Source organism: Taeniopygia guttata, chromosome 1 (genome assembly GCF_048771995.1).
Source record: "Taeniopygia guttata chromosome 1, bTaeGut7.mat, whole genome shotgun sequence".
Taxonomy (NCBI): Eukaryota; Metazoa; Chordata; class Aves; order Passeriformes; family Estrildidae; genus Taeniopygia; species Taeniopygia guttata.
The window spans coordinates 53,658,758-53,673,100 of record NC_133024.1 but is presented as its reverse complement, the minus strand read 5'-3'; the positions used below and the strand labels follow the sequence as shown (position 1 = coordinate 53,673,100).

Genomic DNA, 14,343 nt, shown 5'->3' with positions numbered 1-14,343 from the left:
ATTTTCTGTGGCATATAATATTTGGGTAATAGCTCAAACAAAACCCATCTGGCATATTCAGCTGGGGATGCTGAATTTGGTGAATCAGACTGAAAAGTTACAATATGCTGTGTCAGAAAACAACATGTCAGCTATTCAAGAGGTTATAATTAAGGGCACAAAAAGAAAGAGAAATAAAATAATAATTTTAAGAGAAAAAGATGAAGCAACAAAACAAAGTAAGAGTTTATTGCACAAACATATGTACACAATAAAGGTCTAGGTTTGCAGGAGAAGATAGTTTAATAATTAATAAATATATGGGCTGGCACTTGATTTATACAGTCAAAGAAGACATTTATTACATACAGAAAGCAGGGAGATATTGCTTGGATTTCCTAACCTGTATTCTAAGCAGCAAAGTGAATGCTGCAGATATGTGATATTCATGAAGTTCCTGCAGTGAAAGGAATATTACCACATTTGCTTATAATTTAATGTTTAGTTCAATCCTAAAAACAGCAAAATAAAAATATATCTAGAGTAGGTAAAGAACCTTTTATGAGAACTAAGAAAAATACATTTGTCAAGTATCACCCTCTGGCTTCATTTTAGGCATGAGTGAATATGTACTCTTTAATTCTTAGGCAGTTTTTGGGAAAATAAAGTTCAGCAAAATTCATCTCTTAGTAAATAATGAGTAAGGAAATCTAAAGTACTTCTAATTTTTTCCTCTTTTAAAGCAAGTGGCACACGCCCAGTTAATCACATAGTAAGGCTGATATCACAACAAAAGTTGTAAATTATGGTTTGTAAAGGTGTAGTTAGAGGTAAGAAACAATGGCAAACATTTGATCAGTCTCTTAAGCTAGGCCGGAACATGTATATAACAGCTGCTGGTGTTTTGTAGTATGGAGCACACCTCCAGATAACAGCATCTTATGACAATACAGAGAGAAATTAAGTACTATATGTGAAATAACTTATCGTTTTCTTTGTATTAGATGAGACCTACTCTGTCACAAACGTGGTTCTAATACATCTATACATAACAAGTTTGGGGTTTTTTTGTTGAAATTTTTGTTTGTTTGGTAGATTTTTCTTTTTTTCCTAAATAGACAATGAAATATAGCAGAAACTTAGAGATGATGGGAGCTTTTTGAGAGCAATTATTTAAGTTGTCTTAAATACTGCATAGGAGATAGGCTATATGCCTGAGCTATATGGCAGTTGAATACAATGGGAATTTATATTCCTGATTAAAGATAGAGAGATTTAAATTTGGGGAAAAATGAACCATACTTCTGCAGCTGACAAGAGTACATATGTTACCATGACTTCACTGAAGTTAGTAATTCAACGGTTAGATAAGATGTTCAAACTAAGAAAAGAATACTAGTACCTTCCAACCACAACTTCTAATCTTAACACTATAACAGCTTGATGTATTGGTGAATTACAATCTATATTGGCACAATTTTCCTGTGCTTTTATCCTAGCTCTAAATTTATAATAATTTTTTAGATTACCATATGGTAAAAGATAAATTTGTCATCTTGGTAGCCCAATTAAATTAATTTCTGTTTTTTTTAACAGGCATCCTCAATTTTTTATTAAAATATTTTATACAAAAAGAGTAAACCCAATACTACTGCACTGCAACATTTAAATCAGAAAAATCATATTTATTAATATTAATTTCATCATTATAGTTGGAGATTGCCATCTTTCCTCTGCTTCATGCACACTTAGGAAGAAAATTCTGTCAGTTCAAAGATCTACTTATTTTCACTGCTGGAATGTTTCAATTGAAACAAAACTTATATGGGAAATACAGAAGTTTTTTTTTTTCAATTTAAATTGAAAAACAGCTGGAATCCTGAGTACACACATTGAGAAATATATACCACTTATAAAAACCAGTATGCTAGTTCTCAATTATTGCATTTTAAATATACATCTTTGCTTTAGAACATTAGTTCAGAACTGAATGTTAACTCAGGGACCTGTTTCCCCCATATAGTTTAGTCATATGTTTGAAGTGCATAATTTCTGAGCAAGCTGGTATATCCACATTGACTAGCAGTGAAATAGCATTCAGAGGCAAAGATAATTCACAACTCTGCAGCATTGGTTTGCTTGCAGCTTTTTAGTACTTCTTTATGGTGCTTCATTGGACAGACAACAAATACACCCTAAAAAGGTAGATTTTGGAAAATAATTTTTGTATTCTTAAGCTAAATCTAAATGCATTGTTTGAACACATAATTAATTTACGGTCATATTTAGAACTCATCTCTTTTACTTTTGCACTTTACATTTCCTTTATTTTGGAACACATTTTCATGTACAGATTTGGCATCAGAGTTACAGTGTTAAAAATGAAACATCAAAAGTGCAGTCTAATGAGCTTGCAAATGAGCTTTCCCTCTGCTGAAGCCCAGACAAATTCAGGTGATGGTATGTGTTTATCATAACCTCATGATTGGGTCAGGATTTAACCTAGATATGGATCCAACTAGAGGGGCTGAGAAACTCTTCTGGACTCACCATTGCCAGTTTGTCAGAGGGCTGCTGAACCAAGAGAGCAATGTTAGCTCTGTCGCCTAAAATTTTGAGCAACCAGAACCCTAGTTTCTGTTAATGTGTCCCTGTCTAGTCACAGCTCTGACTTAGGTACCCTGATTTTTTAATGGGAAAACTTGTAACTTTGGCTTTTGCTGTATTAATTATTTTGCTATTAGCTGTTTTATTATTCTGTCTGTCTTTCTCTCTATTGCTTATCTGTTATCTATCTATATACCTACCTACCTACCTACCTACCTACTTGCTTATTATTAGTATCACATGGTTTGAAGTGTTAATGGCACCCTGCCCATAAGTCTCCTATTTATAAATAATTTTTATTTTTTAAAATGTAGAAGGAATCTATAACATATTAAAAAAAAAAGGATAAAAATATTACAACTAAAACTATATATGTATATTAAAAGACAGATAATTTTATGTGCCAAGGTTAGACCTTGAGAAGGGCTACCATTTTCTGAAATCCATGACCTTGACGAACTGAAAGGACTTTTTTTTTTTTTAAACTTTCCTTTTCTGGAGTGCATGTAAGATTGCCTCAATAGATCATGGTCAATGAAATCTGAGGTTGAAATAGGGGATTCATAACATTAGCAAAGGGAAATGGCTATGGCATGTACTAGGCATAATATTAGAACTGTTACATAAGGAATTTGAGGCTAGGCTAATTTATTTCTCTACTCTTCCACGAATACAGAGAAGGATTTGAAAAGATTTCTCTTTTTTGCCTCACTTAAAATTTTCTTTAAGAGAAGAACAATGGGAAACTGCCAAATCTAGCTACTAAATATGTTTGAAAATATATTTTTGTATCCAAGATATATTATTCAATTCCATTTCTGTTGAAGCGAGTGAGTAATGGGTCATGGCAATAGGGTAAGGTGCAAAATTCTACAGCTTCATAGAGTAATTTTAGGTTTGAAATCTAAATCTAATTTTTGTAGAGAATTATTTTTTAAAGAGTTTTCTTTCTTCCTCTTTGCCTCACTCTTTTAGAATATTCAGGATCTTGTGACAGAAAGAGATTTTAACTTTTGTCTGCAGGCTAAGCTAATTAAATATAACTGAATACAGATTTCAACCATAATAAATCTTACTGACTGTGTCACTTTTGTCACTCTTTCAATAAAGCCAGAAGGGATTGATCCCAAAGACTTTTTAATCACTGTGCATGACATTAGAAATATTCTTTCAATCTTGCATTATCAAACTGATTGTTTAAACATGAAAATCTATGTAGCCTGTATTAACCAGTATGAATTGGTTTGTTAGTGCAAAGGACAACTGATGGACTGGCACATAAGCAGCTTCAAATTAGAGACTGATTTGCACTGTTGCAATATTCAAAAGATTATGAAATACAGTCACAGTATGCAGCAAAGAAAATGGTGCATCTAAATATCCTAAGGATTTTTTGATATGACAATGTTAAATGTATTCATCAACAATATTTTCAGATATAGGGGCTATTTATATACAACATTCTTATGATATTCTTTATAAGCTTTGTGATGTCAGCATTGTATCTGGAACAAAGCAATGACTACAATTCCATGTTCATTTTGTTTCTTATTAATGCAGCCCATTTGAACATGGCAGGTGCTCCTAGACACAGATCTTCTGAAGATTTTAGTCCTTTAAAATCTAGATCCTGTATCTGAAGAACTGAAGACAGAGTTATAATTTTGCATCAGGTAAAGTTATCTTTCAAGTCTTTCAAGTCTGCAAGCTGGGGTACTGAGAATTCTTTTTTTTTTTTTTTTTTTTTTTTTCCTTTCCCAAGTGTTTATCAAGTGTTGCTCAATGTGTTTGGAAGCTATAGTAGCAAGGATGTTAGAATTATATTCACACTGCTGAATGGATACTAGTAATAGTCGTTACATTATCCTGCAGGTCACTTACTATAGAGGACAAAGTTGTAAATCTAGTGAGGATCCTTTAGACACCAAGTCAAAGGTTAAAACAGGCTATAGAGAGCAAACAGCTAAACTGTTCCCATGGGAGCTTTCTATGCACAGTATGCTGGTGGGATATGAGTTTCCACAGCAACCACAGCCTCAGTATCAGAGCATAATCCTTCTAAATTATGCAATATACTTATGATTCCATAAGCCTAGCTAGTGTATTTGTATGGCCTCCTCACCTATTACGGTAGTGAATATATTTTTCAGCTCTCCTCACTTTACTTTAAAACTAGATTCCTAAGGAACCTCATAAATCATAAGAGCTGACATTATGTAGGTGACTGGCATGTACACATCAAATAAACCAATACACTCATGATCTTGGCAATTTCAGGAATTAATCTTTACACAGGAATTAACAGATTGTCACTAATTTTTTCAAGGTGGTGTTTTATAAATGATGGTGAGAAGAACTGGGAAAGGCTTCATTTTCTTTCCTTTGTTCTTATTTATTTTTAAATGAATAAGAAATTTTATGTGTAGTACTATAAGACGGGTTGTTCTGCTAATATATCCCCACCTATTTCTCCATCAGCATATCGGAGAGTAGATATATATAAGCAACTTTAAAAGAGAGATTTATGAAAATGCCATTACTTATTAAAAATGTGAAGATCTTTCAAAACTTGTTGCTTCAAGCCGTATATATAGTCCAAGTGCCTTATATAAATTATAATTTTATAATGCATCAGTAATAAGGCTAATGACTTATTATTGTGGCACACTATCACCTAAAGTCCTATTGTCAAAGCTGCTTTGACAAAGCTGAGGAGTTGAACTTTTAACAGAGAGATTTCATTTTGAATAAACTAAAAAAGAAAGCGGAATAAATAGGTGTGATTTTTCCTGGAGCAGATCTAAGTGAAGGAAATTAAAAGAAAATGGTTATGGTCTGTCTTGCTCTAGTCAGCAAAACAAGTATATGCTGAACTTAAACAAAATTGATTTCTTATTAAAATGCATTTCTTAAGATACGGCCTTGAGTCTGAAGCTTACTTCAGTTGCACAACTCAGCTTGAGACTCCTTGTATAACATAAATTCCCATGTCAGGTTGGTGTGTACATTAATCGCATGGTTTGAACCATACAAATCTCAATAGTATATAGGAGTCTGGCATTGAAAGCCTTACTGAGATCTGTAGATCTTGTACCAGAGCTTTCCTTCACAGCTTCAGTTTTGAGTGACAAAGAGAGAAATAGGCCCCATTTGACTGAAAAGCTACAAAGATGACTAGCAAAAAATAATTAAACTTACATGCTAAATAGAAATAAGGATTCATACATCAAAATGTTCCTCTTAAGCATATTTTCTTAGAAATCTAACTTGTATGCAATGGGGATATTGCTTTACAAAGTTATACAACAGTTCATATAGGCAAATTAAATGGGTATATATATTACAAAAATCAGATGCTTTGCTTTTGACCTGTTTATTTTTTTTTCCAAAAATACTTCTGTTCTACAGTTCAACAAATTTAGATCATACTTCATGTATGATTTTCCACCAAATCCTAAAAGTTGATTGGAGATCAATGAAAGTCATCAACTGTAATCAGGGAATCAGACCATTATCTGACAAAAAAAACCACAACAAAACAAAACACAACAAAAACAATAATTATAATAAAATTAAATTAAATACTTTTAGCATGATTATTGGAAAAAATCCAAAGAAATAGAAGTAGAGTTTTTTGGTGTACTCAGTGTTTTTTCTGACAACGTACTAAAAGTAAAAGCAAATTATGATAAATAAGAAAACCCAAACTATCAAAGCCAAAATTCTGTTCTATGCGTCAAGACGTGATTTAAAAGGCATGTGTCAATAAAATAAATCAGATAAAAAACTTGTAGGTAAGAATCAAGGAGATTCAGTTTATGATTTCTTTCAGAACTAAGGAACTTTTTAGTTTGGGAAGTTTAAATTATGCCTAATTTAGCTTGCAGCTGGTGTGACTTCTGAAAACCAAAGCAGTGAACTTTGGAGTGTTAAATTAAGTTTGTGGAAAACCCACACAAATGATGCAACAAAAAAGAGTTGTCTGTCAATTCTTTGTCTTTTATAAATCCCATGCTACATTCTGTGTTTTAGATAGATAAATATATCACCTAGTATTGAAAGCATTAATTTATTAAATACTGCACAAGAGCTGCATTAATTCTCATTTGCAGATGATAGTGAAGAGTCCATCACTAATTGAGCCCATCATTATAATCCAATATATGTTTTAGGCTTTAAAGCCACTTTTCAAAATGTTAGGCTTGCAAGCACATTTGTGCATATTTATTAATTCAAAGTTCTTCGCATTTCCCAAAAAATTGAAATATCTGTTTATTTCTTTGGGGTTGGTGAAAGTTCTATTATCCTTGGTTTTTAGGAAGGAAGAAAGGAATATGAAAAAAAAAAAAAAAAGAAAGGAGAGAAGAAAGAAAACTTCCTTGCTTTGTACAAATCCTAAACTGAGCTGGATGGAATAAACTCGTATCAGTCACAAATGATAGCAATACATTTACAGTTCATGGTAATAACTTATCACTATTCAGACTTCCAAACTTCCAAGCAATGTGCTAAATCCATATCATATTATTGGACTCTTTAGCTCTCACTTGAATCTCTGACATAGATGACTATGATATACCAACATCGTGGAACTGCATAAACCAATTCTGAAAAAATAAAATTTTAAACCATATGCCTGTGTGGTGCTCAATTCCTGATGTGATATTTAAACAACATTTTCTTTTGTGATAACATTTGAGTAAGAGATAATCTTTGTGCTCATATCAAGGGGGTGATCAGCTGGTGATGCCCACCCACTTTTGTACAGTTCTGTATGCACCACAAGTCTGAGCCAGTCAGTGTGCAGTGCATATAATCTGAGTAAGATAAGCCAAGTGAAACAAAACTTCTATTTTTCAAAGTCTTTTAGAACCGGTAAAGATTTAATCAACTCACATTGATTTTGTGGCACTGTGTCCTGCTTCTTAATGACTAAGTCTGGTAGATTTTCACTTTTTATCAATCCAGACAAAAGTGACATTAAAAATAAAGAGAAAACTTGTTTTCATTCTTCATTACATGGATTTTTTGTTTAGAAAATACTACTTTGGAGTCAGAAGAGCAGAAAAAATCAGTTAAATTTATGATATCCATTAACAATCAAATTAAAACTAGCATCACTATAAGGTACCATACAGAATCCCAAATGTATTGAAAAGTTCTAACAATTACTGAACTTTTAACTTCTGCGTAGAATTTCCTTTATTTCTCTGGGAACAGTAGCTACTGAACAGGCAAATAAAACTTGCTAAGATTTATCTCATAAGATTTATTTATTCACTTTTAACAAATCAGCAAGAATATAGGCACAGTTATTGCCGAAAGGATTTTATACTACAGTCTCCTGTGACAGAATTGAATTGCAAACTTTAATTATCTGTTCTGAAGTGCTATACTTTCAACAAAAATAACTGTAGAGAGTAAATCAGTAAGTTTTCTTAGTCAAAGTTATTTTTCTCCAACTTCTGACTATTGGGACTACTGACACATTTTTCCATGTCTGACAAAACCAAAATTCAGTCAGTAAGGCACAGCTGTTTTTGTATTTGGCTTCTAGGTGCTCCAAATTATTAAGCTATAGATAATAGTTGCTCTCTCAGATGTTCTTGGAATCTCAAATGAAAACTATTTTGCTGATGTCCAGGAGAATTGACATTTATATTCTATTTTTACATGTTCATCTGGAAAATTTTATTTTGCTCCTTGATTTCCTCACTCAGTTTGCTTCACGCTGATTAATTTTGAAGGTCAGCCTTGGAATAGGCATTTCAAACTCTGCAGATGAGATAGATAAAATCTTGAGAGGGCTTCTTTACACATTTCAGCATAATTTATGCTGTTAAGAGTACAGGATGTCCAAAGGTCTTTTGTGTGGAATAATTCCTAGCTGGGAAAATCTTGAGGAACAGTAAAGACATCTGTACTCAATCCTACTTCATGCTCCATAGCATCTAATGCAGCTGAAATACAGTGTTTTCCAGAAATCTTCATCTTCCTGTTGGTGTGGAGTGTTCTATATTCCACATACCAGAGAACTTTCAAAGATCAGCAAAGAACTGTCTCTTCCCCTGCTCAGTTTTCTGGATCTCTGTGTATTTTGTGGAGAGCTTGCAGGGTTATAGGAGGCTGAGCAGACAGGATGGGGCAGGGCAGGGAAAATGATGCTGCTCACTCCTGTGCACCACTGAATGGCACCAAGGAATGGTAAGGAAGGTGAAAACATGCATATGCATGAACATGCAGATGACAGGTGGTGCAGTCTTTAAACAAATTCAGTCAAACAAAAGGAAACCGGCTGTTGCTACATCATCCCTGAAGCATTTCTTTGGAGAGCAGCCTCCCTCTACACATGTACTGAATTCTGAGTGCTTCCAGTGGAGGCACTTAGAATTGCATTTTTGGCCTTTTAATGAATTTTATAGTAGAAACCTGCTCAGTACTTGTTGCTTGCAACATGTATTCTGTTTCATTTGTTCATGCCACATACGTTTAATGGGATTTACTTTCAGTTAAGACATTGTTTAGGTAGACTATGAATAGAAAAACTGACAATGTGGCAGCAGTTGTTCTAGCCAAGGAACAAATATATCTTAATAAAGTTACACTATACACTGAATAAATTCAGGAGTGATATACTGGGCATTTGCATGAAGTTGGTAAAAGTCTCGTGAAGCACATAAAGGATTGTAGAAAACTGAAACTATATTTATTCCAACAAATGAAACATTCAATCTGAAACTGAGAACAGCCCTCTGGATGAAAGGAAAAATTAATCTGCATCTTCAAGGTTGAAGATCTAGCCGGTACAAAAAAAGGAAAACAACAAAACAGGAAAATAACAAAATTCTTTCAATCTATTCTACAAGAATGGTAATTAAGTAGTCTCTTGACCTGGGAAGAAGGGTTGTCACATAGACTTTAGATGAAAACATTTCCATTTCCATGTTTAATCAATGCATACATATTTTTTATTAGGAAATCACTGTCAGAAAAAAAATTTAACCACCACACTTCAGAATATCTCTTCCACAAATCAAGCATATATAATTGTTCTATGCAAATCAGTAAAACTATAATTATTGTAATTATGTCTCACACAGCTGGCATTAATTATGGGTGGAAACTCTCTACAAGCTTTCCAGCAACTGTTGTGTGTACAGAGTGACAGAAGATTCCATTGAAGATTTGAGCAGAACCCCATGCTAAGGAGTCTAATTATGTGACCAAAAGAAAGACATATATGTCCTGAGGAAATCAGGTTAAAAATCCTTTCTGTAGCACTGAATCACCATAGAAATTACTGAATCACCAGAAAATCCAAAGAAATTGCTAAATGTTAACAGAAAATAAACATTGTTTGTAAGGTTTAATGAAGCATTAATGAGTGAAAAAGCTAGTAGGAGATATTAAAAAAAGTGCATAACTTGCTGTTTCTGAGGGCTTATCAGGTGGAACAACATTCCAGTGAAAAAATAAAGTGTCAAGAAACATAGCTCTACAAGAGGGCTCTCTCTCTCTCCCCTTCTCTCCCTTGCTTCCTTTTCCCTACACATTTAAATTGACAAAATAAAGACTGCACTGTTGAACTGGAATTTGGTTTCATTTGCACCTTGGTTCTGGCAGAGAACTTTAACATTGAATCACAATGCTTGCCTTGCATTTCTTGTCATCTTCATTCATTACTTAAAATAAATTAGTTGTGGGACTCAATCATTTATGGTTGATTGCTGCCTGCAATCAATTGTTCTGCACCCTTTGAAATTGTGTCTGTCTTGAAATTTAGATATCTGATAACCCTTTTGCTGTGTCAGCCTCATATATATACAGATATGAAGGGTAATGAACCCTTGCCTCCTACTCTAGCTTACCTTTATGGCTGATCACCTTATTTAGCTATTACATAGTTACCTTTTGGTTCAATGACATTCTTTTGTAAAATTGTCCTTACTGTTTCAAGTTAAATTTGATAAAATAGAAAAATTAGTTTTATTTTTTAACTTCTATTTTAACTATTTTCAAAAAATTATGGTTAAATACAAGACAAAAAAAATGAAATATTATATTAGGATTTCTCATATTTGTAGTTATTAATTACCTTCCCATTTTCAGATACTTTCAAAAAAGCTCTTCTTAGCCTTTCTGAAATTTAAATTTTAGTTGTCTAGTTTCATATTCATTGTATTACTTGTTTATTTTTTGGCTCTTTTATCTTAAAATGAGAACAATTTATTGTGTTCATTGATGAAAACAAGTAATTATTCCATACATAGTGATACATATAATACATAGCTGCATGCATTTTAATGATATTTATAGGTAAGGTAACAATTTATAGTAAATTAGTACCTTGAAAATTTTGTTTAGAATAGGGACACATTGTAATGAACCATTTTCTGCCATCAAGTGTGGAAAGGTACTAATATATAGAAATATCTTTTGATATGCCCAAGAATATCAATGCCACAGCATGAATGTGGGTGTACTTGATTTACTTGATCTATTTTGTTATGTTTACATATTTAGTAACTTGCCATTCCAGAATTGGTATGGAGAAATTCTGTGGGAAAAAAAAAGAGTTAGCCCAATTTATACTAAATTTATCTTCTTGTTAGTTACATCCAGAAGCAACCATCAGAATATAGGCAGGATAAGAAAAAATAAATGTTCTCTCAGTTTTTATTGGTAGCCTTCTCCCAGCACAGTGGGTTCATGTCCAAGAATGTGCATGCATAACAGATTGCTTCAGACTCTAAGTCATTAATCACTTCCTAGGAAACCAATACGCTACATAGAATTTAACAGTTTAATACTATAACTGAGTTACATTCAATTTCTTTAACATAAGATGACAGAACTATCAACACTGTGTTCCAGTTACTGTTATTCCTATTGATTCCTTGACCAGACTCTTTAGGAGATGCTTAATTTCTTAAGGCAACATGCATTACAATCAGTGAAAAGGTGCGCTTTCAATGCAGTCAGAACTAGGCAAGGCCTGAATTTGAGGATCTGATCCTAAAATTGTCCAAAAAGAATATAGTGTTTTCTAGTCATCATGTGTTTCTGCATATGATACTATCTAACATGCATATTGGTAGATAAGGAGGATGTTAAACAGACCATTCTTTATTTTCTAATCTTGGTAATTTTTGTGGGGTCTATGACACATTTGCTTACACTTTATTTTTCCATCACCAGCATATAAAATAAAAAATCACCCTTGGCTACTGACACATTGTCAAGGAAAACTTCCATGACATGGACTATTTCGAAAAATCTCTAGTTATCTCTACACTCCACAGTTTTTGGAAATAAATGAGACCAAGCTGGCAGGGAGTAATAATTGCTAACAATTTAATTTTTATTTTAACATGCTGTAGTTAAAAAAAAAAAAAAAAAAAAAATTGAGGTACTCTGGGAGTTGCAAGAAGAAAGTAACCCCAAAATCAAGGGTCCTTTTCATGATTTCAGTTCTTATGCAGTTTCACTAGCTTATGCAGTTATACACCTAATCTTTAATACACTATAGTGGAATGTTGCTGTGAAAACTCTCAGTTTTGATTCTGCCTCAGCAAGGTCAGAGCTGAAACTTTTTTTTCTTTTTGCAGCTTATACATGGACACCTGTGGTGTTTTCTCTGACTTTCACCACTGAGAACATGTTGAGACATAATGCTGCAAATGTTATTAGCCTTTCCTTACAGTAAGGCACTTACTTTATGAGCCTTCTTTTGAGAAGTTAGTCACCCTAAAAAAATCAGCCTTTAAGGACAATAACAGTAGCTTAATTAGACAAAATACACTTTTCATTAACAGGAAAAAAAAACTCCAACAGCCTTTATTATTGTGTTGGCCCAATCATTGAAGGCAACACATGCATCTCAGTTACCAAAAGGTTTTTTTCTTTAAATATTTGAGAACTCTGAAAATCTAAAATTTCTGATCAAATGATCTTTTGGATCACTAAACATTCTTTACAAGTAAAGGGATCCATTCATCAGAGGATCCCACATCTCTGTTGGTTGTACACTTCTCACTGACTGAAGCTGTTGCCAAATAGCTGAAGAAAGATTGTGCATCTCTTGTAAATCATGAGAAACATTCAGCAACACTTCAACGAAAGCAAGACACACAATTTAAGCATGCTCTTTTTTTTGACATTACTAGTTTCTTATTGTACTGGGATGAATTGGTTAACATGAAGTGTGAAGGTAAGATGTGACAGAAAGCTTTTCTTTGCTTGTCTATTTCCCCATTCCAGCCAGAACTCACTTGTGCTTTGCTTTGGCAACTTAAGTCTCAAGCACTAATAGGAAGGTAGAGACAGACCGTAGGAATTGCACACTGCAGTCTGCTAACTGACAGAGGAAGAGCCAGAAAGACATACAAAATGAAGAAAAAAAAGAAAAAAAAATCTCTAGTGTGAGGAGCTTGGGCACTGGGGTCAGCTGCAACCATAAATTTAGCTTCTGCAGAGGCTTGCTAAAAACTACAAAGACAAAAACATTCAGGGGATGAACTCATCCTATTTCAAGCTTTGGCAGATGGTTGATTCTCTAGGTATACCACGTTTATGACCACCAGCTGAAGTATTGTCACTCACCTTGAAACAGCCATCCAAGCTTGTTCCATTAAAGGCCTTGATGATGCCCTTTTATGCTCTTTCCAGCTTCTCTTATTTTTTTTTTTTTCTTTTCTCACATACACAGGTGGGCATTGAATGAGTTATTTGAGAGTATTGTTGAGAAAGAATTTCAGATGATTGGGAAGTAAGAAAAGAACTTGCCCCCAGGATGTACCCTGTCTAACTTCTTTATTTTATCTTGATATTAGGTTCAATGTCACATCAAATAACACTTCAAAACTGCTACTAACAAAGTTCACTTCTATCATTTTTCTTTGGACTGCTGTTGCAGTGTTGTATGAGGTGCTGAGAGTGCATCATATAGTCTATGTTTTCTATTACTTTTGAAAACCAAAAAGTAACATGAATTTCTATTCTTTTTTTCATTTTTCTTTTCAGTGGTTAAACAGCTAAAGAAAATGAGTGTAGAACTCATCTTCTGCCCAATATATTACATAATTTCTGCTACAATTTTGGTTGTTAATATTTTCACAGAGATGAGAGATTATTGTAATTACAACATACCATGGTTTGTTTACTTTTTTCTAACTAGTCTCACATTTTTATTTCTGCCTTGGAATGGTACAACATGTGTAATATCCATTTTAATTCCTCCATATTTTACTGCTGGCTTAATGTTTTGCTTTTTTCTTTTATTTTTTTCCAATAGCTTCTAAACTTTTGAAAAGAGTTGCAGTGATAGAACAAGTTTTCTTTTCATCACATGGCTACATTTAGAAAAGTTATTAGTCCACATGTCTACATTACAGAATGGGGGAAGGAAAGATGGGAGGCAGGAAGATATGCATATGGTAAAGATGAGGAAAAGAGTAAAATAAAAAAAAAAATAAAATTATACTGTAAAACAGATATTCTAGCCAATCAAAAGGGTTTTTAAAATTATTTTTAAATAATGGGAAGGGAAAAGGAGAAAATCACCAGAGAAAATGGAAATTAACAAACAAAAAGAAAACATCTCTCCTTTTGTTTCCAATAAAAAGGCTTATTCCAGCATTACCTATTGTGTATTTCTTTTAAGAACCCTTGATTTGGAACTGGTCACAAGCATTCTTCCTGCAAGGTAAGCAGCCGAGAATGCAGAGCTTATAAAATAGAACAGAACTGGTTGAAATT

The 14,343-nt window shown here is 33.3% G+C and overlaps 1 long non-coding RNA gene across 1 annotated transcript; it reads left to right on the top strand.

Annotated features, from left to right (window-relative positions):
• The first annotated feature begins 2,061 nt into the window (after window positions 1–2,061).
• On the top strand, window positions 2,062–7,219 carry LOC140680329 (uncharacterized). Its single transcript, XR_012051495.1, has 3 exons — window positions 2,062–2,182; window positions 4,147–4,259; window positions 6,905–7,219. It is a non-coding gene; the product is annotated as an uncharacterized lncRNA (long non-coding RNA).
• Window positions 7,220–14,343: the final 7,124 nt, after the last annotated feature.